Below are 27,786 nucleotides of genomic sequence, written 5' to 3' on the forward strand. Positions count from 1 at the left end.
CAATGACTTAAGTGAGTAAATTTAGCCAGCTTATTACCATACCAAGTACTACCACTGAGCTGGAGTACTTTTAATCTGTATCTTTTAATGGAATAATAGAATAGCATAGTTATTGCTTGATGGAAGTCCTTGCTTTCCCTGCTCATGTTCATTTATTCTATGTATACTGTATTTATGGAATGCACAGAAGAGAAAAATTCCTGGATGTGTGGTATAGTCAAGGTCAGCTGTGCAACAATGCAGTTCCCCATGTTCTTGTAATATCCCAGTAGACTCCAGAAAAGAATCTTACTGCAAAGAAATACAAATAAAAACAAAAAGGCAGGGAAATTGCTGATACCTACCACTTACATCTAAATAATGATGATTCTAGTAACAAACATATAACTAAATATCTGGCACCAGCATTTTCACTACAGCAAAGCAGCATTTTAAACAGCATTCCTAATCAGTATGTGCCACAAAACAGAAACTCAGCTCAGTGCTACTTAACTTGATGCTTTTTTTTTTTATCCAGTGTTTCATAAATAGCTTAGGAAGTGAATCTGATGATGATAATAATTACACTACTGCTGTATGCAGCTGAAGACTTCTTCCAGAATAACAAATAACCTGCTAGAAAATCTCTACGAGCTCCCCATGCCTGCCTACACTAATAATACAGTAGTGCTTTGTGTATACATAGCCTTTTTAAAGCACTTTCATGTTAATTATCTAATTAAGTCTTACAATTCTCTTTGAAAGTAAGTAAGTATTATTATACCTGTTTTATGGAGGTGGAAACTGGAAAATAAAGGCTTGATGACATTTCATCTAATGTTATATACCTTGCTGGAGAGTTTAGGTGGGAGCACAGAGAGGCAAAATGCCCCTGTAAGTAGCAAGGAGACCAGGACTATCTGGAGGGTGATTTAATCCACCTGAGCTCCTCCTGGCTTCTGCCCTGGGATCGGCTGGCAAGAACACTGGTGAGTTAGGTCTGAGCTTGCTGTTGTTACTGGTTTACTGCTTAAAATTGGAGTGGGGAAGTAAAAACCCCAAAGTCAAATCAATAAAGCTCCCAAACTTGTTTATAGCAGCGGTTGAGTGTCAAAATTGTCTTTAGCATCTTTCTCTACTCGTGTTGTAGGTGGTCTACGGGGTCTTAGTAATGAAGACGTTAGGGCTCCTTCATATTGCAGTTCCTAGGTTCACTTTAGCACATTTGGAGCTGATTTTCAGCTAGCTATCTCAGTCAAAGCTATGGTATGTACTCGGTGACACGCAATTTGGCAGGGAGAAGTATCTCTAACCTTTCTCCTCCTGCCTGGCAAGCAGCATCCACCCTGGGTAGCTTGCTGCAATGTTTGCAGTGTTTTGAGACAACGTATATAAACATCTGTGGAAGTGTTATATGTATAGTCACCAATGAAGTTTCCAAATGAGTGGAAAAAAGCCCTAAGAACACAGATGCTTAACATAAGAGAACAAATATACTTTGTAGAGGCATGATACTGAAGGAGCAAAAGTGTCAGTTTTGGTGGAAACAGCCTTTCTACTGTTTTGGTGGAAACGTCTTAATTTCCCATGGCTGTGGGAAGATGACTGACTGGAAGATCTTACAGGCAAAGTACAGTTTGTGGGCTCCTGCTTTAATGGCTATATTTCCTCTGACTTCACTGTGCAAATTTAATAAATAATTCATTCAGTGATTGCAGCTGATAGGGCTTTCTTCTGGGCTTACAATGATTCAGACATCCCTTTTATCTTTTCTAAGTCCTAATGCATAGTTAGGGAGTAACTTCACTTGTTCATTGGAAGCCAGTACTGGAAATTTGAGGCTTGGATGCTTAAGATAAAGTATTTTAACCAGCCTTATTAGGCTGTGGTTGACCGTAGAAAGTGCAGTGATAGAGGAGATCCAGAGAGCCATGTCCATGTGTGACTGGAGGAAGACACTGTAATTGGGAGCAGTTCCCTCATCATGGAGGAGTCTGGTTGTGAGCAGTGGTGACCCCATCCACTGAGATGTCCCTGATAGGATGTTGTCCCCTCTGGTGGGTAGGTTTGAGGCAGTAGTGATTTCAGTTACAACTGCTCAATCTACCTGTGATGATGAATCAGTGCCCTTCATTGCAGCCACCGCTGTCATGGTCATCATGGCAATGCCTCCAAGAGAAGTATGCTGTTGTTGGTCATGATGAAAATCACCCATTAAAACTGTGCATTACCTCAGGAAATGGGCCATTTAATGGCACCATGTGAACCTGCCCAGGATCTCTTTATTTTACTTTTATTTTGTTTTATTTTATTTTATTTTGTTTTATTTTATTTTGTTTTATTTTATTTTATTTTATTTTATTTTATTTTATTTTATTTTATTTTATTTTATTTTTATTTTGGTTTATATTTAATCCACATTGAACTGTTTCCGGTAAAGAAAAAGAGAATATTCTAATGCTCTTCTGTTTCAGAAAAGCAGGTGGGTGGGTCTTGGAGGAGCCTGTTTCAGGGGTTATTAGTATTTGCTGTACCTCTGAAGACTTCAAGTGAAGTATGTGTACAGTTGAAAAGATAGCAGAGCTCTTCAGTTTCCTTTCAACTGCTTGCTGCAGGGGAAACTACAAGGACTTTCTTGTGTTGACTGCTGTAATGATGTGCTGTGCTATTGAGCTTCCAGGTCTACCTTACATAGATCAGTTGAGTTTAATGGGCCACCTGGAAAGGTAACTGTTGTAGTATTTATAGAACACCTGACGCTGCTATCCTGGCAGGGGATACTTCCGTATTCCATATTCCCTCTGTGGAAGTGCTGTCCAGGTTGAATTATAAACTCAATCATTGCAGTGCTGGCAATGGGACGTTACTTGGGTTTTCAAGTACCGCGGTATGACTTCCTTAGTGTATAGGTGCCAACATATTCAACATCTGCAGTTTCTCCCAGTCCTGAAGTTCTTCAGCACTTTTCTTGCAATGACAAGGGTTTGATTGCTGTCCTTTTCCCACAGAGTTTTACTGACAGCAACATACGGACATTTTGAATATTTTCTTTGGAAACATCTGGCTACTTTAACCAGAAGAGACATCCCTTTGTGATCAGCTTCATTAATTTAAATAACAGCTCTCAGTTGTTGTGGTTGTTGCTAAGAAAAGAATGGCTAAGAAAAGAGTCTTAAAATATCCAGTCATCTTTTCTGAACGTGCCTTCTTTGTGCTTGCTGTTCTTTCAACATTCAGTCATGTAGAAGACTGGTTTGATGCCTGTGAGCAAACTCATGACTGGAAGACTCCTTTTGCAGGGTATCTTCCTCTGCAAGGTGTAGTGGCAGGAATGGGGAAAAAAAAAAATCCCTGAATGCTTCAGTGGTCTCATTAAATGGGATAGTTGTACTGCCGAAGTTGCAGCATGTGGAGATCAGACTCTTTAAAACACAGAAGTGGGAATATTGATGGGGTTGGGGGGGGGGGAAGGGAGGGAGTTTAGCTTGTTCAGCTTCACTTCAAAGAAAGTGAAGAGGTGTATATAATGTATATTGGTATTTTGGGGGGGGGGGGGGAACAGTGTAACCAGATTCCATTTTGGCTGTGCAGTGTTAGATCAGTGCAGACCTGAAACCATGTTAGCATCCCTGACATTTCATCAAAGAGCTGATTTGGCAGCTTTCAACGTTTGGATCAGTGACTAAACTTGTTTTCCTGTTGATAGCAAGTTATCCACAGTTAGAGCAAAGCATGGCTCCTAGACGTGACAGAGCTTCCTTTGCGCTGAAAATAAATCCTAACGTTACAAGGTCATTTGAGAGCTGTCATTGGGAAAAAGATTTTGCTCTTAACCCTTATGTGGGTCAGTGCATCCTTACATTTCTGTGGTCTTTACTTGAGAATATGAAAGTGATTTATAAACATTAGGTGGTATTAGATAATCTCTTTGATGAGTTTGATAAAACACTATTTTCTTCATTCCATACTTAAGGCTTGGAGAAGTTTAGTGACTTGCCCAAAGGTATGATATTGCTCTTGGTACAATTTATGCCACTACCAGGTTGGCTTTTCTGTGTGGCCTTCTATTAAAAGGATGCGTTAACTGTTTCCAAGTTGAAATAGGATATAATTATGCTTTATAAATAAGCTCATTAGCTGACAGGAGGGAGAGAGAGCTATTATTTAAGTTATTGCATAGTATGTGATTTTTCCCAGGATAAAGCAGAAAGGGTTAGAGCGTCCAGCTGCTCCCCTTGGCAGCCTAATACAGGGGGCTGAATGCAGGCATGAGCAAGCTCCTATTTAGTTATGGCTATGAAAAGGTGTTATAATCCCTGTTTGCAGCATCAAGCGGTGTAGTCCTAACCCAGGCTCCTATCTCAGACATTTCTGGAGAACCTGAGGAATGACATTTCATGGTTATACTACCAATCTCCTTTCCTTTTTTTACAGAGATAGAAAAAGATCCTGAAAAGGCTGACTTTATTAATCATGTGCTTCTAATCTCACATACAATTGTCTACATAATAGTTGCATTATATGTACCTGTTCTTCTGGCTTCACATTAATCAGCCTCCTTACTGATGCTTGATTGGCAATACTGCGATGTGGGATGGAATTCAGCTCAGCACTGGATTGTGGACCTGCAGTGAATGGTTCCTCTCAGCATGAACATATTTTCTTCCTCTGATACATGACTTTCATATCAGCGATTCTCTGTGTGACCTCCTTGCTTTTGATTTCCTATTTGCAATATCAGCTTATTCAGACAAAATCAATGATGAGCAGTATAATTAATTTTTACATGTTTTAATTAAGTTTTCAGCTGCTCCAATACTTCTCATTATCATTACATGGTCTCGTGCTGCAACTGAACATTACAAAAAACCTGTCGATTAAATAAACTATTATTTTAAAAGTCCTTTGCAAGTTGTTAAACTAATTAAAGTTCAGTGATGCAAAGTGAAGATACCAGGTACTGCACAAAGAAATGTCAGGTAGAGCAAGGTATTTAGAAGGTCTCAGGAGCCCACAACAGCTTGGGGCAGATTCTGTCATTCCTGCAATGGTTTGTGTGTCATTTCATCATCCAGATACTTGGTGCCATTTTTACTAGCCGTAAGGCAGCACAGTGGGTGCCTTGATGAGATCTGTGGTTGCCAAGATGCTTCTTCAGGTCTGTGTGAAGTTGCATACTGAGAATGTGCTGGAGGGACAGGAAGGGACTGAGAGAGAGGAGCTGAAGTTGATTGAATCTTGCTCGGGTATTTCCTTGGGGCAGTTCTGTTTCTTGGCACCAGGAGCAGATGGTGGGCAGTGGGACACAGCACTGCTCCCTCCTGTCTGTACGATGAGTGCTGGTGGGTTCCCAGTGCAGGGTAGCAAATGCCACTCCCATGGGACACCTAACTTGAACTTACCTGGTAGCAGACATTGATCCTGGTCATGATGCTGAATGACACACACCTTCAGGAGCTCAATTTGCAGGTTGAACTGAGATCACTGATATTAATATTGTGTAATACAGAAAGCTTTGAGTTCTTGGCAACTTTTGAAACTCCTTGTTACAGTAAAAGACAATGTTTAACCTGCTGCTAGATAGAGAAAATATGATGGTACCTTGATTCTGCCAGAGTTTGGGTTTTTTTAGAGGAACTCATCTTACTCTATTTCACTGGCAAATTAATCTGTTCATTGGGTTCTTGGTAGAAGACAGACATTGCTTAGCTGTTGCCTACTTAATTATACCCTTTAATTTTGATTGACAGTGGAACATGCATTGAAAAGCAGCTGGATATGTCTGTCATCTAATTTAAAAAATGGTGAGGAATCTCTGTCTCCTTCAGTAGCTACTTGCTGTGCTGGATCTAGCCCAAGTGAGAGCTTGGTGAATAGATGGAAGGCAAAAGCAGCCTTCAGCCTGTTTTGAAGAGTCAGAAATTAAATGTCTGAACTGTGCCTCAGGTACTCTCAGCCAATGCTGAGCTCCCACTCCAAATCTGAGGGTTAAGCATGAAGAGCTTGTGTTTCTGTATGAGGCATTAATTTGGTTTCCGGTCTGCTGGAATGCGTGTGAGGATGCCTTTGTTGTGTTAACTTGAGATTCTGATAGTGCATATGGCTTTTATGTGTGGTTTTTATAACCTATACTCGGTATTTCAGTAAATGGTGCGAGATTCCAGATCATAAAGGTAAAGGCACTTTCAGTGACTTCTGGGGGAGAAGAAAAAGTAACAGTGAGCACATTAAGTTGAAAGCTGCTAGCTGTAAAAAGAAAAATATTGAACATTAATGGCATTGTGAAGTTAGAAGTCATTAAAAATGGCTGGAATACAGTTTGTGCAGGGACAAGCTGGTGCTTTCAAGGCCACATGCAGCACCATGGTATTTGCCTGGGTTTTGCCCCACATATTCTTTGTCCATGACATTCTGCAGTGCTGTCTCTTGTTCTTGATCCCACTGGTGGTGTGGGTGAGAAAGAAAATCAAAAGCCTGTCAAAACTATAATCTTTTTGTCAGCAGACACTATTTCCTTGCTCTGGGCGGTTCTGGGAGTCTTCCCAGTGGTCTAAGCAGGACATTTCTGTTGTTTTCCATGTTTGCTGAGGAGCCATGAGCCAGCAACTGGTGGATGTGAAAACTTAGGGAAAGGGTTGGTGAACGTCACCAGCTCAGCAGACTTGCGCAGGTCAAGGTAATACAAGTAATTCTTTGGTCAGCATTACTCCAAGGTTTGTTGCCCTCATGGAACAGAAGAGGGGATGTATGTCCATTTGCTGGGATTGGGTCTTAAGCAGGAGTGAACGGAGAATGTGAGCTGTGGGGACAACACATGCCAGTGCCGCGATGTGCTGTTTGCAGCCAAATTACAGCTCTAGCTTTGCTGCAGTTCTCTTGTCAAAACTTTTAAATGGGCATAAAGTGCCATACATACAAAATAAGCAGGAATCTCCATTCAAAACAAGGAGTGTAGTTTACAAAGTGATTTAAATAACTGTCCTTTCAGAAATGTCTGTGCAACATGACTTGGGTGATTTACCTTATAATGGCTCACAGCCAAGAGCATAATGAAATTGTGAGCAGAAAAAATTACTCCAGTGCTTTTTCCCTTTTGCTATCTGCTGATTTATTGGAAATGCCTTTCCTTCAAATAATCGTCTCTTTAACCCATGTGCTGCCAGCATCCTGGGGAAGTAAAGACAGGCAAAACAGAGGCAGTGAACATTGTTCTGTAAGGGAGAAAGAACCAACAGGCTTCAGCATGGTTGCACTGTGTGTTTGGAATTTGGAGGGCGGAGAGGTTTACCATCTCAGGCATAACTGCTATTCAGAGGGACTGAAAGATTAAAAGCCCAAAACGTAGGAAATAAAAGTTTTGTAATGGCATGTCTGAGCTCTTCTGACATGGGCTATTTAAACCCTAGACTTACACTGCAATATTAATGAGATATTCCTCTCCAGTATTCATCCTCTGTCATTTGGGACTGCCTATACATGGTCTGTCTACAGTTCAGGAACATGAGTTTGGATCTTCATGGCTAAATTCCATGAGTGTCTACCTCCTGCTGGAGTCATGCAGACACTTACAGTAGTAGAGATCAGACAAAATATGGAGAACCAGTACCATACTAATATGGCTCCTGTGGAGCCTTATGGCTGTTATCTCACAGAAAGCAAAGGACAGAAGAAGGAGGGGAACTTGGACCTGGCAGGGAGTCTTTGCTGTAACACACTTGCTTCCAGCTCCTGGTACAAAAGCCTGGCTCCCTGCAATCCTTTTTTGTAAGAGGCAGAGAATAAATTGCTGCTGTTGAACATTTTATTTGCACTTGCAGGATTTTCATCCAGGGAGCAAAGGAAGCACCAGAGGAGTGTGATGAGAGCTCGTTTTTTTCTTAACAAACCAGTAGGAAATAATGCCAGAATCAGAGAGAGTGGAAGATTTTTGACAACATGGAAATTCCTCTTTGTGCACTGCCAAGTAACTCCGGCTCAGTTCCTCTCACCTTGAATCAACAGCAACCCCTAGCACTGCTTCAATTTCTTAATCAGTGGCTATTCAGTACAGCTTCATCACTGGAACCTGTCCATTGTAGAGACAGACTAAGTGTGGTGGCTAAATAGCTCGTTTCTGTCCTTCTGGGGGATCAGAAAAGACAAATACTGGCAGAATTTCTGGATAGCGCCTTTGTTGGTTGGTGTGTGTAAATACTTCTTAAAGCAATGGAGGGATTTTTGAGGGGAAGAAAAAGGGTAAAGTTGATACATAGAGGTGTCATTGATCTGAACACATACATACAGAAAATTATGTTCTTTCTAACTGTCAGAGTTTCTCGAATATTTTTCTAAGGAGATACTAGGGGCTAAAGTCTTAACATGTTTTGTTAGTTTTGGCTGACTTTGTGTGCTGGAAGAAGTGAGGTTGTGTCTGAAATAACAGGCACACAGATAGATGGTGTTCCTTTTGAAATGGAAGTGTTCTCTGGTCTCTCAAAATGATTCAGGTCCACATCATGCTCTGCTAGTTTCAGATATTGCTTTCCCCATCTCCCACTTTCTGAGCATAACATGTGTCTGTATCAGCCGATGGAGGCTGTGTTCATGGCACAGCAGTAGCAGATTTTGCAACTGCATCTATTTCTCACTGTCTTGAGATTGAACAGGCATCTGCTGTTTATTTCTGGTGGATATCCAAAAGGAAAGTTGAAGAATACCAGCAACATCCTAGCTTTGGGTTTCAACAAGTATGTAGGCTAAAGAGAGGGTCATGGCCACCGTTCCTGGTCTCAGTCACACAAATTTTAGGATTCTGTGTTGTTTATAGACTTACGTTGTAAAATTATACCTACATTTTATGTGTATTTCAGCCTTTGTTATGCACAGGCTTTAGCACAGGTCTTTGAGGTGTGGTTTGGAGCTGGATATAAATCTGGGGCCACTTAGGACAAAAAGAGAAGAAGCAACCCCATTACAGTTATCGGGCAGTCCTTGGAAACTTACAGATAAGTTGACAGTGATTAAGTTGACAGTGTAGCTGCTATCAGAGCTCACTGAGCTTGGATTCAGTGATCAAGATATTCAGGGCAGGTTGAAGAGGCCCTGGGACAATGTGGACTTGATACAAAATAATGTTTTTTCCTTGCATAAGAGGCATCTTGCAGGAGAAGAATAATAATAGTTCAAGGTCATGTAAATGTATGTTGTGCTTCAAAGTTGTATTGGAAGGGGAATTAAAGGATTTTTCTGCAATCTTGCTGATTAGAAGAATTTATAAATATTTGTATTCATGGATACACTGAAATCCTGGCTGGGAGGAAGAATGCAAAAAGAAAGAAATTTGGTAGTTGCTTAAAAAAAAAGAAACAACAGAAAGCAAAACAAAACCCGGACAACCAAACCCCCCAAAATCCAATAAAGCAACCCTAAATCCTGGAAACTAAAGCCAAACAAACCCCAAAACTTAGGGCTGTGCACAAATTTCTACTTGATTTTTGTCATGTTCACTGTTTCATTTGACTTTTTTTTCTGCTGCTTCCACTGATGTCTGGTAGATGGCATTAGTGTATAGCAAGTTTCTTAAGTCCTTTTCTTATTGGAGGGGTTTTATTTTTCATCTCTTTTACAACTAATAATGCAGCGTTATTCAGGCCTAGCAGTTTTAAAACTTCTTTATTTCCCCTCAGTGTTTCAGGTATGTTTTGACTAAATGCTTTTATCATTCAGTGTGCCTCTTTCCTCATTTTTGTGCCATATAATTACTATTTCTTCCGGGGGCATCAATCACTGAGAAGGGGGGGAGGAGGGAAATGATATCTTTGGCTGACTGAATTTAGAAGCTCTGTTATATTTTACATTTTTTATATGCAGTACCATATTTACTTCATATTCTTCAGGCTGAGAAACAGGGACAGTTCTTTGAAGGAAGAAGAAAAATTCTGATGCAGAGAAAAGAAGATCAGATACTCAGAGTAGTAAATAGAGATGCTTATATATGGAGTTGAAGACATATTGGACTGCTTATTGGAGACAGCAGAAAGGAGCTCCATAAATATATTTTGTCTTTTTTAGTTTTCATGAGCATTTTTAGCTAATTTTGTGCACTTCTATGACACAAGGGCCATTTTGCATAGGAAGGCAGGCAATTCTTCATGCGAGTAGAGTTTGTGATTCTACCAGTAGCTTTAGCTTCATCAGTGCTCCCTAGGTAAGGCATCTTTTGTGCTAAGATGTGCATATTCATCCTTGCTTTTAGCTTCAAGAAGCAGCTAACATTTTGGCTAAATGCTGGTTGAAAGACATTTGGAGCAGTGGGCCACAAGATTACTGCTGCTTTTTCCCCCATGTTCTTCCCACTGTGGAAACAAGACTTCTTATTTTCTTCATAAATAACCAATCTTCTGACAAAAATCACCAGTTCCATAATTGGCTGCTTCTCACAGTAAAGCCAAAACCCCTAATTTTACTCCAAGCTTTGCATAACAGTAGCAGAAGGGAAAACTGGAGCACTAGGGAACTATTTTGTGAACAAAGTAATGATTTTAGATAATACTCAAGAGGTGTCTGTTTATGTAGACCATCCTTGTCACATCAGATGTGCTTGTGTTGTGGTTTAACCTCATTCAGGAGCTAAACATCACCAGCTGTTTGTTCACTCCCCCCAGCACCCCAGCAGGATGAGGGGGAGAATCAGAAGAGTAAAAGTGAGAAAACACTTGGTTTGAGATGAAGACAGTTTAACGGGTAAAGCAAAAGCTGCTCACACAAGCAAAGCAAAACCAGGAATTCATTCACCACTTCCCATTGCAGGCAGGTGTTCACCCATCTCTAGGAAAGCAGGGATCCATCATGGTGACTAAGGAAGACAACCACCATTACTCCAAACATCCCCTCTTCTTCCTTCTTCGTGCAGGTTTATGTGCTGAGTGTGACACCCTATGGTATGGGATATCCCTTGGGTCAGTTGGAGTCAACTGTCCTGGCTGTGTCCCCTCCCTACTCCTTGTGCACCCCCAGCCTCTTCACTAGTGGGGTGATGAGGAGCAGAAAAGGCCTTGGTTCTGTGTAAGCACTGCTTGGCAGAAAACATCTCCGAATTATCAGCACTGTTTTCAGCACAAATCTAAAACACATCCCCATAGTAGCTACTGTGAAGAAAATGAACTCTGTCCCAGCCAAAACCAGCACAGCTTGATAGCAGAAGGCTAAAGAAAAAGATAGACCTATCTTTGAGATTAGTTTTGCATAGAATGTACAGATGCAAAGCTTGCTAAGCACCAGGTTTTATTGAATCTATCTAATTATGAGCAAGTGATCAGCATAATTCTCTTGCATTTTCAACCACATTTTCCTGAGAGTGAAGTACTTAAGATAATTATAAAGAAATGCCAGCACATAATTGTGACAAATGTTATATTTAAGGAATCCTTGGGTTTGTCTTTATATAGAAATGCAAATAATTTAGGATAGACAGAGCTAAACTCTCTCTGGGCCCTGGTGAAGGAGGCATTATCATGGTGCAGACCTGCTAGCCCTTGTTCTCCAAGGACAGTCCCAGCCTTTGTGCCTGGACTGACTATTCACACCTTGTGCTGTCTTTTCCAGCTAGAGAGTTTGGCCCTTGCTGTAGGTTGGATGGAGTTCAAATGGGCAACCTGATTTAGTTTTGAAAGCATATAAAAAGATGGAGAAAGCGTAAAGCTGATGGGCTTCTGGTGCTCGTTTAAAGAATTCTGAGGCAGGTTTTTATTGAAATATTTTCTTCATTTCTTCCAGCTATACGTGGATAGAACTGCGTGTAATTCGAGTTATTTCATGTGTTCATGTAAGCATCTGTTATGGAAAGTACTTAAAACATGAGTTGTGCTCAAGTGCTTCGCTTGCGCAGGGGTTGCAGGCTATTGGGTGCATCCAATGCAGGATGCAGGAGCCTTTGGTTACACCTCCTGCAGCCCTGGATCCCAACCAGAGCTGTGCTGACATTGCCCAGGCTGATGTGGCCATCTGCTCCTCCGCAAGAGTCAAGGATTACTCAACCTCTTGTAAGGTGGTGTGGCAAATGCCTTTTCCCCAGTGCTGAAGCAAGTTCAGGGTTCACTGCACCGCCAAAGAATTGACGGGGCCAGATTTTGGCCCAGTGACAATGTCTCTTCATAAGGTGCTTAGAAATCCTTTGCTGAGATATGTGAGGCATAAACAGCGCTTTAAGATTTGCTGCTCACTGCATTGCAGTGAATGAAGGGATGCAACACATGCCTTCTGGCAGCCAGCTTTTTTCCTTTCATATTTTAAATAGCTTCTAAAACATGTTCTTTTAGAAAGCGTGTGTCTGAGAGATGTTTCAGTGCCTGCAAGCATTCCTTGTTGCAAAATACATGGCCAGCTTGAGTGTACAGCAGATGAGGAAAGCATGTGTGTGTACTTCTGTCCTTTTGCCTGCAACAACCTGTAACTTCCAGCATATGGGTGTCATGGGGAAGACAGCAGCCGGGCTTTCTGAAACCCATCAAAGAAAGATTGAATGATTTCACATGGATATCACTATCTGTCTGAAATGCTTGCCAGCCTGCTGTAGCACCACACCATTTCCTTGGTTTCAAAGGCTAGCAAATGGAGGTGCCCTTGCTGGAGTTTCTCTGAGTCTCCCTTGTTTGTTATGGCCCCTCTCTTCCATTCCATGCTTATGGTGGTCTTCTGTTATTATTTGTAGGTGGATTGTTTTACAGCTGTTATTGCACCTTTCCTTGGCCTCTGTCATATCTTACACAGTCACTGCAATAGTGCTGATTGTAGGCTGCTACCTGGTATAAAAATAGCACGCTGTTGTAATGTAGAGCATTAAAATCTGTAGACTGTAGCCAGGCTGTTTCTTGTGCTTTCTGGACAGGCCTGTTAACCTTTAAGAGATTTGCTGTGGAGTTCTAGCTGCAGAATAATAAAAACAGGTAAGTGAAAAGGAGCCCTACTGGGAGAAAGTTTATGTGTTGGGATGATAAACCTATAAAACTCTGGGACTGTTCCAGACTGTGCTCCCAGCAACATGCCCTGCAAACATATGCATTCCCCACTGGCTTTCCTTTAAAGCCTAACTACTTGGGTGATTTAGGTTAAAAGGAATACACTGGCTTTGCTGTTGTATTGCAGGGAAATTGGTTTAACCTCTGTGTGGCAGCAGGGATGGAAAATTCTGTAACACCGTGCTGAGTTGCTCCCGATTTTCTAAGATGATGATAAATAGCTGAAGGGGTGAAAGAAGGAAGCTTTGCTCAATGCTAATGCAGCACAGTGCTGCCTCATACAAGGGGGCAGATGCTCAGTGGCTTGATGGCTTGAGCAGCATGTTGAGAAACACTTAACCTCTGGCCTTCTCAGACAGGACCTGTTGCTGCAGAATTCACATCTAACCCCACTGTAGCAATACATTGCAGGTCACTTATATATACCTCTACTTAAATATATGTATGTTTTCACACAGAATTAAGATTAATTGTGTTGATTTCTCTTGTGCTGATCTTCTGTAAGGCAGGGGGTTACAGAAACATTAAGCCTTTCATTAGGTCATCTTTGCATTTGGGAACAGATTTTTGTGGGAATGGTTTGCATTTTTCACTTTGCATATTCCCTGCCATTGTGGAGGGGGAGCTGACTCCAGCTTGAGTATGCCTCTAACCCACAGACACTGAGAATGGGCTTGTCTGAACGATGAGAAAAAGCCACAGGGGAACTTGGAAAGACAAAATCAAATAGGATTTTTTTTTAAATACCAGTTAATGATTTCATAGAGTGAAACTATAATTGTAAATACATCTCTGAGTGAGGGATAGCATGAAAACCGTGCTAATCTTCAACAAGCATTTGCATAAACCTTTGTAATCATTTTGGGAGGAAAAATGGGCAGGTAAAGTCTCTCATGTTTTAGAAGGGATCAGCTCTCTTACCTTCCTGGCAGCTACTTTGCCCAAAAAGTAAGTCTGGATGCAAGACACAAAGCATCTTTCTCTTCTTTTCTCTCTTGCCTTCACTCCCTTTTTGATTCTTGTTGGAAAATATCAGGAAATCCAGGAGGGTATTTTTAGCCTGAAAGAATGGAGAATTTAGGGCAATAACATAAGCATTAATCACAGCAGTGATGAAATTTCACTCCAGTATATACGAATGTGGCAGGGTTTTTCCCTGTCTCCTAATGAAAAAAACATCCTGTTGCTGCCAAACTGTAGGGTACGTTTACACACTTAGAGGAGTCACACAATGAGCCACTCATTTTTCTATCATGTAAAAGCAAATACTACAGGAGGAACTTCTTTCCATTCCTCTACTTCTGCAGTAAAGATTTCTGCAGCACCATGCTGGCTGGGGCTTCTGGGGTCACTGTGCTCATAAGTATTCCAAGACCATGATTATAAGGATATAGGATGAAAAGTGCCAAGAACCAAGCTGTATGTTGACTCTACTCTGCAGAGGAAGGGACGGGACATTTGTTTCTCTCTTCCATACTCTTATGGGACTAAACATTTTTGCAATCATCCTTAGCACGAATCTGTCTCACACAGAAATTTGGAAGCAGCAGCAGCAGCAGCCCTGTGACACTGCACTGAGGGCTAAGCCTTACCAGCTGCTGAACTAGATAAATACTTGGAAGAGGATAGCAGACCAAGTGCAAATGGTCTCATCAACTTTCTTGGACATTGCAGCCCTTACAGCTTCTGTTGAACACATAGAAAAAAAAATATCTTCTATCACAGGCTCCAAGAAACTGGTTAGGTATGGGAAAGCACAAAGAATTCTCTCAGAAATTGAGAGGTAATAGCTACAGCGATAAAGGCATTTCCCAATTAAATGGCTTTTTACCCTTTGTGACATCCTGCCAATAATTGTAGCAGAGATGCTGAGATTGAGAGGCCCTCGGGTATATTTCTGTAGATAAATCTGAGTCTGGAATTTTTGCACAATGGCCTTTTCATGGTCTTTGGAGTAAATACCCTCACAGATATGCCTCCACCGTATTGAGTTCTCTGGCAATGGTCAGGCTTGATTACTGACATACAAACATGCATTTATTTCTCGGGCCATTACATCTTTTTTCCTTCCCTCTCACTCACACATTCTACACAATCACAGTGTATCTTAATGTTCCTATAAATTTGCTTTATAAACCTTCCCCCTCATTCTCTGTTGAAACTCAAAATATGCGAGTATATGAGCATGTGTGCATTTATTTATATATAAGCACAATCATTCTTTACTCCGCTACGTTTCCAAGTAGCAGTCACGAGGTGCTTTGTGATCAGAATGTATCTTATCACCTCTTGCAGAATATAAGCAGTGAGTAGGAATTTGCAAAATTCGGTTAAAGATTGCTCATCATTTTGATTACCAGAACTGCTCTCTCCTTCCTTCTTATTCTAGAGCGGATGTGGTACATCAGGTTTTAGAATCACAGAATGGTTTGGGTTGGAAGGGGTTTTTCAAGGTCATCTAGTGCATCCCCTGCAACGACATTTTCAACTAGACCATGCTGCTGGGAGCCCCACTCAGCCTGACCTTGAGTGTTTCCAGGGATGGGACATCTACAACCTCTCTGGGAAACCTGTTAGAGTGTTTCACCACCCTCATCATAGAAAAAAAAATAATTCTTCCCTATATGTCGTGTGATCTAGATATGTATAGTTCTATATCTATTTTTATACCTAGTTTTAGCTTGATGGTGAGTGTCTAAGTTGTCATGGGGAAAGGAGGGCGAGAGTTCTCTTTTGGATTAGATGTTATGTATGAAAGTGATTGCTGCCCATCGCAGGAGGCTCACAGGATCATGCAAAAGTCCTAGTGTCCAGAATGACATACCACAGCTCATTAAAAGAGATAGCGATGACCAGGGCTGCTCATGGACTGACAGTCTGCCTTGCTACTGTTCTTAAAGAGTTCTTCTAATTGCTTTGTAAAAACACAGATATGCTGCCTATGAAAATTGTTCCATAGAACCAAATTCATGTGCATCAGATGATGTTAAACTTCATGATATAATAGGATATCTAAGTGTAAGAACAAGCAGAGCTTCTTTCTTGACAGAGTAAAAATAGCTGGGAGTGTAAAGGGAAAGACAGTGATAAGCACAGAGTGCTGAACAGCAGCTCAGCTTGACCAGCAACCACAATGAATGTAAGCAGCATGGCATATCTGTACTCCAGAAATCCCTCCCACAATAGACCTGGCAGAGAAACTGGAGCTTTTCCCCCAGAAGATGATTATTGTAGGCTGAGGTGGAGATTCATATGCACTGGGGCACATCTCTAACTGAAGCTTTGAGAGCGTCTGTGTGCCTTGAACCTGCAACAAAGGGTGAGGCTGCTCAAATGAGAGTAATAAATTTGGATGCCATTAAGACTTTAATAGAAGAACAATTACTGGACTGGCCAACTGAATACTTCCTCTCATATCTGTATGTAATTAATCTTCCCAGTTGTTCTCTGTCATGCATTCCTTATACTGGAGGGGTAGAAGCCAGGGAAGTGATACACCTTTACATGGCGACACCTATCTGGCTTCCTTGTTGTGCTGCAAATGAAGAGGGCCTGTTGTTTGTAAATGAAGACTTTCCACTTATTGATAAATAACTTCTGGATGGGGAGTATGACACATGCTGGCTGGAAGAACAGGGTTCTGTAATAGTAATATTGTCTTGAAATTACAGCCCACATAGTTTGAAAATGATTCAGGATAATTACATTAATGTTGCCGGAGAAATGAAAAGGAACACTTTCCATTTTACCTATTAACAAGCTCTACTGGTCCTAAATTATTTCTGAGAAGAGTCTGGAAATGGCTGAAATGATCAGAATAATTACAAAGCAGCGGTTGGGGTGACAGGGAGAGCTGGATGAGGTCCTGGCTGTGGCTCTTTGGCCGATGGATAATCACTGCTGAAGCTTTTGTGGGAAAAGGAGCACGGCACAGAGCTTTCTGATTAGGTGCACTGCAATCTGCAAATGGCCTCAGGGAGTCTGCAGGTCTTGGACCCTCAGGAGAAAATAGTCATTAGGAGTAGGTTGTTCTCTATGTAGGTGTTATACATCAACCTGTGAAGAGTTAAGCATGTTGTTCTGGCACACTGGATACTTCAATTTCCATCCTCTACCCTCCCTTTTCTACAGCTCTCCTGAGCTTGTCCAGTGGAAGATATCTGCCTTTGGTGATGTCTGTTTGCCACTTTGATCCTTGTCCCACAGCAGCAGTGGCAGACATGGATGTTTCTGAACTCCAGACCCTGAGCAGTTCTCCAACTCTGACCTGTAATAAAAGCTCAGTCCTTCACCTGAACTCACGCTGTGTTTTCAGCCTTGTACAAGTGACACTGACTGTCGCCTTGACCTCCCACTCCCCAGCTCACCTGTAAAATGACTATGAAACCAGGACTTCTTGTTGTGTTTCCCTCGTTTCATTTACACTGTTGTTGTTTGCTGACTCTGGGTGAGTAGAAGGGGCAAAAATTAGTACTTGGATCTAAATAACTCGGTGTCGTGTGAAGCAAGGTCTTCACTTCAGGGTCACCTCTGCTGTTACTGTAGTTTCTCATCCGCGTGAAATTCAGAGCATCCTTGAATCTTGTCTGTGACAGCAGGGCCACTGTGGTGTTATCTCTGCCCCTCTTTAGCTTAGGAGAATTAGAAGATCTTGCATCTCATAGCCGGGCTTGTATTTATAGCTTCTTACTCAAATGTAGCCATATTTATCTCCTCTGAAGAAACTAGAGCAGTGGGTGAGGATGTAGGTGCTGCAGGTCTGGCTGCTTCCAGCACACGGTTGCACGCACAGTCAGTTGCTCTCCAGGCACAGTTCTTGCAGCCGAACACACACATGAGTGCTTTTTCATTTTCTTCCATTTCCTTTTCACTTGTCCAACAGGCCCATCTCAGCCCTGTGTGTGATTACCTGATGACCTGTGTGCCTTCATTCACTCACAGCTGCAGCACTTAAATGAGATTTTGCTCCCTACTATCAAATCAGACCTTCATTGCCTGCACACACACACACACAGAGGGATGGGTTTTCTCCCTCCAGTGCAGCATTCGTCTCCTACAACTACTGCCACACAAATTCTTGGAACCTCTCCTCCCTTTCTCACTACATTGTCCTCCATCCTCTCTAGTTGCTCAGGGTGGGGTGAATCCATCAGGAATGCCAAAAGCTGCCTTCCCACAGCTGTTCCTGACCCCAAACAGTTAACTTTATGATCTGTCAACTACCAGAATTCTGCATTTAAAGAAATGGAGCTCAAATGAGTCTTGGCTTCTCCCTTTATACATGTGTACATGAGAGATCTGTTACAAGAGTCCAAGGCTGAGGATGACTTAAAATAATAATAATTAGGCAGATGATTTCTTTCAGTTGAGAGTTTAGTAATATTTGAACATTTGTATTTATTCCATTGTGATATTTCAAGAGATTTTATGGATTAAAAGTAAAGTCATTTGGAGGGAAAGCTCAAACAAGGGATTGCTTCATTATCTCATTCAGACATTAAAATGTTCATTTTTACTTCTTCCGTCACTCCAGGTGCACACACACCTGCGTTTACATGCTGATTCTTTCTGCATATTTGTTTTGCCCTGATTTTCTTAGGAAGGTTTTGGTATGTTTGAGTGAGTCCCTGGAAATCTGCACGGCATGAAAATCCCAAATTTCAGTTTGCATGCAAATAGGTATTATCAGTTAAATGGAATTAGTTATGAATATTGCCAAGTTAACAGTAAATACCAAATCATTTTCAGCCGTTTCTAGAAAATGCTGGATGCCAAAATGCAGGATAGGTATAAATGGTAGAGAAGGAACTTTCCTTCCTACCTTCTATAGATCTCATGTATTTCCTGGTCTAGAAATTCATGGATCCAGGTGGAGTGGATCTCCTGCACAAAATGGAAGCCTCTGCATGTTCCAGCTGCAAAGATACTGGAGCTTTGAGAGGTTAATTTGTTTCTATCTAGTAGGTTTTTTAAATCCTCATAATCTTACCACTACTGAGGAACAATAGCAGTTATGCAGACAGTTATGTCGACATCAACTTAAGTTTTACATTTGGAGGGTTCATATATTTTTGGTATTGCTGGCACTGATACAAATGATAGCTCAATAACAGAAAAATAGAACAGTCCCTGAGCCACAGTTCTTATGCTTGAAGCATCTTTAAACCCCATACCCAAATGAGAGAGAGATAAAAACAGCCTAGTCAAAGAGGCTTAGTTTGAAGGAGCATTTTTGTGTGTTACTTGGTGACAAAATACTTAGGCATTAATGCAGTTTACAGCAAGACACCCTTAAGTTATCAGTGTGGTTGGTGTGATGCCTGACAGATTTAATGTAAATATTTATAGACTTGGCCTACTAATTATGCCAATGGAAAAAATGCAATATTAATGCTGTCACCTCCCCATGTCTCTACCTGCCAGCACGCTGGTAGCTCCCATAAATATTCCGAAGATAGGAATATGGCACATAAACAGAAGAGGTTATTTATATTTTTAATAGGGGATTAAGTTATCTCCAGCAGTAGTTTCCAGCCTGTGGTCCAAAGACATATGGGAGACTTGTGGACTATTCCCAAGGAAGCTATGAGAAGTGACAGGAGAGTTTTGTGTAGAGTATGTAGAAATATCTCTCTATGAAATGATGACGGGTATGCACCACCTTTAGGAAATATTTAGGGGTCCACACACGTGGAGAAAAGTTTGAAACCCACTGACTCACCATATTTGTGCAAAGAACTGAATGATTTCAAAGTTCTGTACTGCCGTATGGTAAATGATTTGACTGTTGGTCCTGCCAGAGGCAGGCTGCCATAAGAAGTCCTGGTCCACAAAGCAGTAAAGCATGTGCTTAACTCAAAACACACGTTGATTCACTGGAGTTACTGCCTGACACCATAAGTAACTGGTTTGCTGAATAAAGACCATGGGGAAATTTAAGACAGAAGGCAAGGGCTACTATTGTCTTGCCAACAGCTCTGCAGATGCCTGATTTTCTTGTACAACCGAAAATCAAATTACGTGAATATGCGGTTCATATTTTTCTGTTTCAGTTTATCCATGTTAAGAGACTCCAAAGGGTTTGGGTGCCGTTGGTTTCAGCTGTTACTGGTTGCCAACCCAAAAAGAATTATCACTGCTGTTATAGCCAGTTTAGGAGACTCTCTTTTAGCTCTATTGATAGCTCTCCTGATTTGTGATCTGAAAGTCTGTGGTTTCTGTTCTGGCACAAACTGACTCCTCACAAGCTGTGCAGATAAATCTCAAATGCTATCACCAGTGGTTGTGTGCGTGCCATGTGTGTGCCTTTTGGCTTATAGTCTTGAAAACTGAGTCAGAATGACTGGGTGGTTTCATACTGTCTTGTCTTGTACAAAAAAGCATCATATCCTACATCCATCCCCACTGAAGTTAGTACAGTTGGGGTGATGGTCCAGGGCTTGTGGGCCATATTGCTGACCGATGTGGGGCTCTTTGCAGGAGCTGAGAAAAGGGCATTTTGGTAGCAGAGCAGGGTGCAGGCAAAAGCCATGCATGGTGTTACCAGAACAGCTCTCAAAACAGGTTGAAGTACTGCAAGCTTTCCATAAGGGCACCCTATGTGGGCTTTTGTAAGATCGTGTTGCTGGTGCATGAATGGCAAATCTCATCTCCCTACAGATAAACGAGTCCTTGCTATGGACCTAACTCACAGCCACTGGAAGGAAACAGGCTTCTTACTGCCTTCAGTGAGCTCTGGATCAGACCATATATAAGATTCTCAGTGATTTCCAATCCACAGCTGCAGTTGTCTCTTGTAAACACTTCATCTGTCCAGCACACCTCTGTAAATCACGGAGCAGAATAACCCAGTAAAAGTGGAGTGCACGGTTTTGAAAAGGAACATTAAGAGGGGAAAAATACAACTCTCTCTCTTTAAACTGTCTCTTTTCTATATTGTTACCTTGACAACTCTGCTGCTGTGTTTCATCTTTGGTGGGACTTAGCCGTGGTGGTATAAGGGGGACATCCATGTGCGTTTCCACATCTACTCCGGCTCTGCTTCACAGGCAAATGCCAGGCGCAGGGCATCTCTTGCTGCAGAGCCCACGTTCGCTGCCTTGACCCATGGTGCTGTCTGGAAATGATTACAGATATTAAGAACTGGGACCCATTCTGATTAAAGGTAGAACATTATATCTTCTATTTCTTTTCCTTAAGCCAACACCAGAGCAATTTTAATGCTCTTTAAAAGGAGATGCAAGGTGCTTAAAATATTTTTAAGGGTGAGGGCAGCTGGAAAGCAGAGAGGGATGAAAGTACTCAAAAATAGTTGTATTATTTTTAGTATAAGCAGATACAGGAGTATATGTCAAGATTAGGATACAGTTCTGATGTGCTGAACTGAGTCTGGAGATGCTAAAAATATGCTTTCTTTCCTCACAGTTTTTAGAAGAGAGGCAGAGGTAAGAGGAGAGCAGTGATGAACTGAGATTTTCATTCCTGTGCTTCCTTGCTTGTTGGGGTTTGGCACAGCTGCCTGTTCACCTGGGTGCCTGTGACCCACGGATGCTAGCAAAACATACGAGGCAGGGCGAAGTGTTATCTGTGGGAGTGGGATCCCTTCCACCCCCTTTTTTCCTCTTCCCAAAGAAAATCCCTACCAACGTAAGTCTTTTATTCCTTTTAACCGAAATGGCCAGCTTTATAGCTGCAAAGGCAAGACACGCAGGCTCTGGGGCTGAGCGCAGGCAGGGGTGTCTGTGTCTGAATGTGTGCGAGGAGAAGGGGGCTTTTACTGCAAAACACATGTGTTTTCAATTGCTATCTGGAGCTAGCCCAGTAGCTGTAACTTGGCCTGACAAAGCCTTATTGAAGTACAGACAGTGTGGTTTCAAAGCAGTTAGAAAAAGAACGGGAATGCTGTTCAGGAAATTCTTCAGGCATGGGCAGGGACTTGGCTGCAGTTCTACTGCTGGAAAATCTGACAGGGGCAGCTCATGAGCACAGGCCAGGCCTCGTGCTGCTCTGAAAGCCGCGCTGCATCCTTCCCCCAGCCTCCAGCACCCCTCTGGGTTTTCATCTGCCCGCCGAGGGAGAGGTAAGAACCGCGTTGCTCCTTCCTGCTGCAGCCGGGATCTGCTATTCTTTTGTGCTAATGCAAAGAGGATTCTTGCTTTTGGACTGTTGTTTGGGGGAGAAAAGTCAGGAGTGGGAAGTTGTGGCATATTTGTAAAGGGATGGGAGCAGCTTGGGGCTGGGTGGTGGTTCTGGCGAACTTTGCTTTGGTAGTTATTCTGCGGGCAAAGCAACTCCCGCGCTGCGCCTCTGCCTGCGGGAATGCTGCAACCAAACAATCCCCAACTTTCTCATTGGGGCAATAAGTATGTATATAACCTGCAGCCACCGAGAGGCTGGCTCTGTACCATGTGTGTCACCTACAGATTTTGCTGAAAGATGCGATTTGTTAACGATAAATACATTTGTATGTACATTGTATTGTAGTTGTTTAATGAGTTCAGAGAATGTTTGTCTGGGGGTTGTTTGGCAATTCCTGATACAGCTAGCTTGTGAAGAGAGACAGTAGTTCAGTAATAATCATTGCTTTGTGATTTCTCTGGTTTTGGGGTTTGGCTTTTTTTTTTGTATTTGCATGAGCAAACTGCAACAGACAGCACATTCAGAAACCACATGGAGCAGATTAGGAGGAAAAGCATTAATTTCGGGGCTCTTCTATCTGCAACTTCTCTTGTGATGTGCATTTCTTTCCCCAAATAACTTAAGAAACGTTTATGATGAAAAGCTCTCTCTCCCTTTAGGAGCCTGCCAGATTTAAGCAGTGCTCTCTCATCCTTTTAGTTGCAGCATTAAAGCTTGTCTTGCCTTTGCAGAGATATCAGCACCTTATATGGCAGCTCGTGTTTGGGAGTTCGGGTATGGCGCGTTCGTCAAGGCGGATGGAGGTGTCGGGAGGAGTCCGCCTCACACAGCTTCAGAAACTTCCTTGCCTCTGCCAGTGCCTCTTCCTTGGATTTTCACAGCAGTGTTATCCCATGTGTTGAAAATGCTTTTTAGCTGTGTTTTATGGTGGCGATAGGGAGGTTTTTTCTTTCAACAAGGAATGAATTAAAGGCATTAAATTATACAGTGGGACAGCACTAAGTGTTTCTGGCTCTTTCATGGCAGTAGACCCACAGATTGCTTTGCCAGCATTCAGCAGGACTGCACATACAGAGCTCAGCCATTCATCTCAGCAACCCAAAAAAATCAGTGATAAGGTGAGGTTCACCTATCATAAAGTGCATCAGATCCAGTATGTGACAGAGCCATAGCTTTCTCCCAGTGATGCTGGTGAAGTGTGTATGTGGGCAACTCCAAAGCATAACAGCAGGCTCAGGCAGACAGCAAACCTTACCTGTAAAGAGTGGATTTGGATTTTTAATGGCAACATTATCTGGTATGATGCAAAGAGATTCTGTGTGATGGAAAGGGAAAAAAAAACTGTGATTGGGAGCATCTTACCCTTGTCATTGCATCTGTTTTTTTCCCTGTGAAAGTGATGATCAGCTGAATTGGGTTGGTTTGGGCCAAGTGAGCCCTTTGCTGGTTTGGGGTGAGGGAAGGACATCCTCCAAGAGACACGGATGTACTGAAGCCTCCTGGAGGCTGATGTGAGGGAAGAGAATGAGAGAAAGGACAGAGATGAGTTGTGGAAGAGGGAGGCGTATGATGCAAACAAAGAGGCTTCATAAGTTCAAAGTTTGCTTTGCAGAAAATGCACCTGCAGTGAAAATGTTGTTGTTAAATGAAGGTCTTGTATAGTCTGGACTGCTTGAGCCTTCACAGGCTGCCATCTTACCCTGCAGACTTGGAACTCTATTGCTTTTCTCAGCAGCTGTTGATTTAGGCACCCAGTCAGCTTCGTATGCTCTTCACTGCTAGCTATAAGCTTATTTTAAAGAAAAAAATTAAAAATTCAAGTTCCTACCTCTCATCATGCAGCATCCCACCTCCCAGATCTCATCCTCAGCACTGAAGAGCCAGAGAGACAAAGGGACTGGAATACATCTTATGTAGCGAGAAGCAGCCAGTGCTGTGCTGCTGTACCTGGCTTTCAGGGATGCTCCTGCCCCACATTGGGGTGAGACAAGCAGTGCAGGTTCTTCATTGGATGTGGGATCAGTCTGGATCATGGGATGTCCCAAGTGCCCAGCTGGGCTGCTTGTTGTACCCCTTTCTGACAGCACCCCAGTGGAGACACGGGGGGGGGGGGGCATTGTGAGTGCAGGCAGGGGAGGCTCTTTGCAATACCCGGGGCTGGATTTGATTGAGGGAGGTGGTGATGGTTTCCTCCCTAACTCTGGCAGCTGATCCTAAGCCTTCCCCTGCCAGAGGAGACCTTTCTGCAGGTCCACCAAGGTCAAGCGTTCAAGCCTTGCTTTGTTCCCAAAAGCACTGTGGAGTGTGTGCATGTGTGAACAGTGTTATGCATCTAAAGTGAGATTGGAGGGTCTCTTGATCTTGGAACCGTACAGGTAAGAGAGCCATTAGCACACCATTATACCTGTATTCCTTCTCCTGCTCCATCCCAAGAGCAAACTGGAAAGCGTGTCCATGCAAACAAATGGGTAAGCGCAGTAAGCACATCATGTGGAGGGAAGATGGGCAGGGAAGATGTAGCAGCAGAACAAGTTTTAACTTGTGAGAGCAGGATCACTGCAGAGACTCTACTCTGGATCCTGGCACATGCTCAAGCCCACAGTTCTCAATTTGTGCCATGCTGGTTGGATTCCAGCCATATAAATCCATATTACGATCCTGCTTTGCACATTCCTCCAAGCCATATCTCTTTTCTTGGTACTGTGGGGTGAGAGCGTGTTGGGGCAGAAGTCTGCGAAGTGTCACCTCCTGTAGCTTGCTTTCTGATTCGAGCTCAGTTGATGATATCCTTCTTGCTGTTCCTACAGCCTCCTGCAGTCACACCTGCTACTGGCTATTTTAGTGTAATTCTTATATTTGTTCATCCTGCTTTGAGACACTCTAGCAGGAAAGAGCGTTTATAAACTTGGCACAGACGGACAGAGGCTTATGATCACTTCACATCATCTGAGCGGTGCATAAGAACCAGTGTGTGAATGCAGCAAAGCCAGTACGATGTTTGCATGCAGTGTAAAAGTTTTGCTACAAGTTGTGGGGCATTTTATGAAAGACATCCTTTGATGAGTGGCTTGATACATCAGAGAACTCACTGCAGAAACATTTTCTTCCCTGTTAACTTTCCATTTTCTCCTTAATTCTGAAAAAGAAAAATACCAAGACAAAGTAACTATCAAGAAAAAACTCTTAAAAGTTAGAAGAAACACTCAGAAATAAGAAAACAGACACATTTCTATTCTTCTCTGAGAAGAGAAACAATGCTAACATCACATTGCTCACAGACTCTCACAGCATCATAATAAAATACCACTTTTGGTTTAGGAGACTGAGCTGCCTGTTACTTTGTTTTATTCTGGCAAACTATGTTTTGAGTTTTACTATAAGTGCTTCTTGAATGCAAAGCAGTGATGGAGCAGAGCAGAAGTCCCATTGTCAGCTTTCAGTTCAATCCATCTGCTCGAAGATACTGGTTTATAAACTGAGGCTTTTGCAGTGCCCTTGTGCTCAAGCATGTTTATTGTCTAAATGCTGCCAGCCCTGCCAACCGGGGAAATTACTGAGCTCTCAAGGTGTTAGAGGTACAGGTTAGCCTGGAGCATTGCGGGATCTGGATTAGAGATGCTTTACCAGGAGGTGAATCCCCAAGGTCTCTCCATCTGCCTGTGCTGAGTGAGTCCAACTTCTTCAAAATACAAGAAGTGGGGATAGGAAAAGCGGTATTTCCTAGTGGACCTGGCAGAGCATGAATCAATGGACTGTGCAGAGCATGAATCAATGGACTGTGCAGACCAAGGAAAGCTTGCTGATGTGTCTGTGTTTGCCAGGATCAGGGTAGGTATTTGAAGAACCCTGCATGTGATGTACCCCACTGATAGAAACTAGTTAGAAAATAATAAAACATTGCTTAGGATGGATCTTCCGCTTTTTGTCTCTCTGGCCTTGTATCGCCTTGCAGTGGTACCCAAGAAGTGGGCATTAAGTGATGATAATCTTCCCATCTCATGGAAGAGCTGCTCCCCATGTGGAGAGATGGAAACTATTGACAGAAGCAGAGGGACAAGCAGAGAGTGAAGAGCCCAAGCTCATGGCTGAGATGGTGCAGGAGCAAAATGCTGTGATATTTAACTACCCCAGCAAGTGTTTCATCCTTCGGGCTGTTCCCCACTGCTCAGCCCTTGCTGTTCGAGCTGCAAGTGAAAAGTCTTTTTCCAGAGCCTGATCCTTTTATGGAGACCCAGCCTGTGGTCTGACCCATGTGTAGGGCCATCGATAAATTTTGGGTCATGATGCTGGTGGATTAAGGGGCCTGAGGGTGTCAAACTTGAGAGAGAGTTTTATGGGGAGTGGAGAGGCAAAAAGTCTTGTTGATAGATGGCTCAAAACGCTCTTCTTCATGCCAAATTTTGTTTTCAGTCACGCTCCAGAAATGTCTGTGCTTTTGAACCTGGTGGACAGTGTGCACTTAAAAGACAGAGAAATTAAAGAAGATGAATCTGCAAAGCATTTACAGCTAGCACATTGCCTTCCAGTGATATGGCAGAGAGCACCTCTGAAGGCTTTTTAGTTTATTTTTCCACATTTCATCCCAAAATAAAAGGTTTTTGTTTCAAAAAAACACAGAAAAAGAGAAGAGAATGTCAGTGATACAGACACAAAGTGATGTGGGAGATATAAGTCCAAGGCCCAAGGGAATTTGAACCCCTCTCTCTTCTATAGAAATGTGTTCCCATCACTATGCTACAGATTGGCCTGGGGTCTGACGTTCTTCATTTTTGGAAGCAGGCAGGGAGGAGAGATGCTGTGTCGGCTGCACAGGTCTTAAGGGCTTTTGGTCTGGTTTGTAGTGACCAGTTTCAATGAGTTCTATGGCATTTTTGACAGCAAATTTCAAGTGGGCTTAAAAGAGAGAAGCTACATTCCCATATTGCATCCCCTTTCAGCTTAAAATTGTTCTATTACTAAACATACATCATTTAAGCACTGATCAAAGGCACCCCTGTGGCACAGAAACATTATTGATTTCTCTTGTTATGCTTCACCCTGTTCATAGCCTTCATTGAGCCTACAAAGCCAGCGTGGCCAGAGGATGTTACAGCTCTGGGTATTTGCAAGGGGAAGGTGTTTATCCATCTATATTCATATAAATCACTTATTCTGCCTGATGAATCATTGATCTGGGTTGTGTGCCCTGAGTTAGAAGCTTTCTGCCAGGGCAGAAGGGCTTGGTGGAATGGGGAGAGGCATGCAATAAAGATTTGCCATAGCTCGTGGCATCTGATGTGATTTTTGGAAGCTCAGTGCCAGTTCTGATTTGTGATGCCTTTCAGCTGAGCCTGGTTTCAGCTTTGCTGAAGGGAAGTGCAGAAGCTTCTTTGCCAGAAGTACTCTGAGAGCAGCCTGTGTGGATCAGAGGACGTAGTGACATGACTCTTCCAGTGGTCTTACAAAAACCCAAATAAATCTTTCTTGTTACGGACCATATCTCTAAGGTACCCTAAAGTGAAAGGATGAATAGCTTTTCTAAGCAGACTGGATTTTGTATCAGGCCTTGTTTGCAGTGTTCATATATAAGGATTCAGTGTACAGCTCTTGTGCAAAACCTTATTACCCATTTTTTTTTCTGCAGCAGCAAGAATTCCTTGGAGAATTACCCAGGTTCCAGGCTATACTTTTGTAG

The 27,786-nt window shown here is 42.5% G+C and overlaps 1 protein-coding gene across 12 annotated transcripts in view; it reads left to right on the forward strand.

Annotated features, from left to right (window-relative positions):
• The window catches only part of SGCD (sarcoglycan delta), a 326,461-nt gene that overhangs the window by 170,905 nt on the left and 127,770 nt on the right, over positions 1–27,786 (forward strand). The window contains exon 1 of one of the 12 annotated variants that reach the window (XM_062607495.1): positions 12,882–12,902. The exons of 9 other annotated variants lie outside the window; for them this stretch is intronic. The gene's annotated coding sequence lies outside the window, so the exon portion shown is untranslated. Of the gene's footprint in view, positions 1–12,881; positions 12,903–21,924; positions 22,054–27,786 lie in introns of those variants that run through there. 2 more of the 12 variants (XM_062607498.1, XM_062607494.1) reach the window with 2 other exon arrangements.

This window comes from Pezoporus occidentalis, unplaced genomic scaffold, assembly GCF_034315485.1.
Source record: "Pezoporus occidentalis ecotype Australia unplaced genomic scaffold, CSIRO_AGI_Poc_V1 ctg124, whole genome shotgun sequence".
Classification (NCBI taxonomy): domain Eukaryota; kingdom Metazoa; phylum Chordata; class Aves; order Psittaciformes; family Psittacidae; genus Pezoporus; species Pezoporus occidentalis.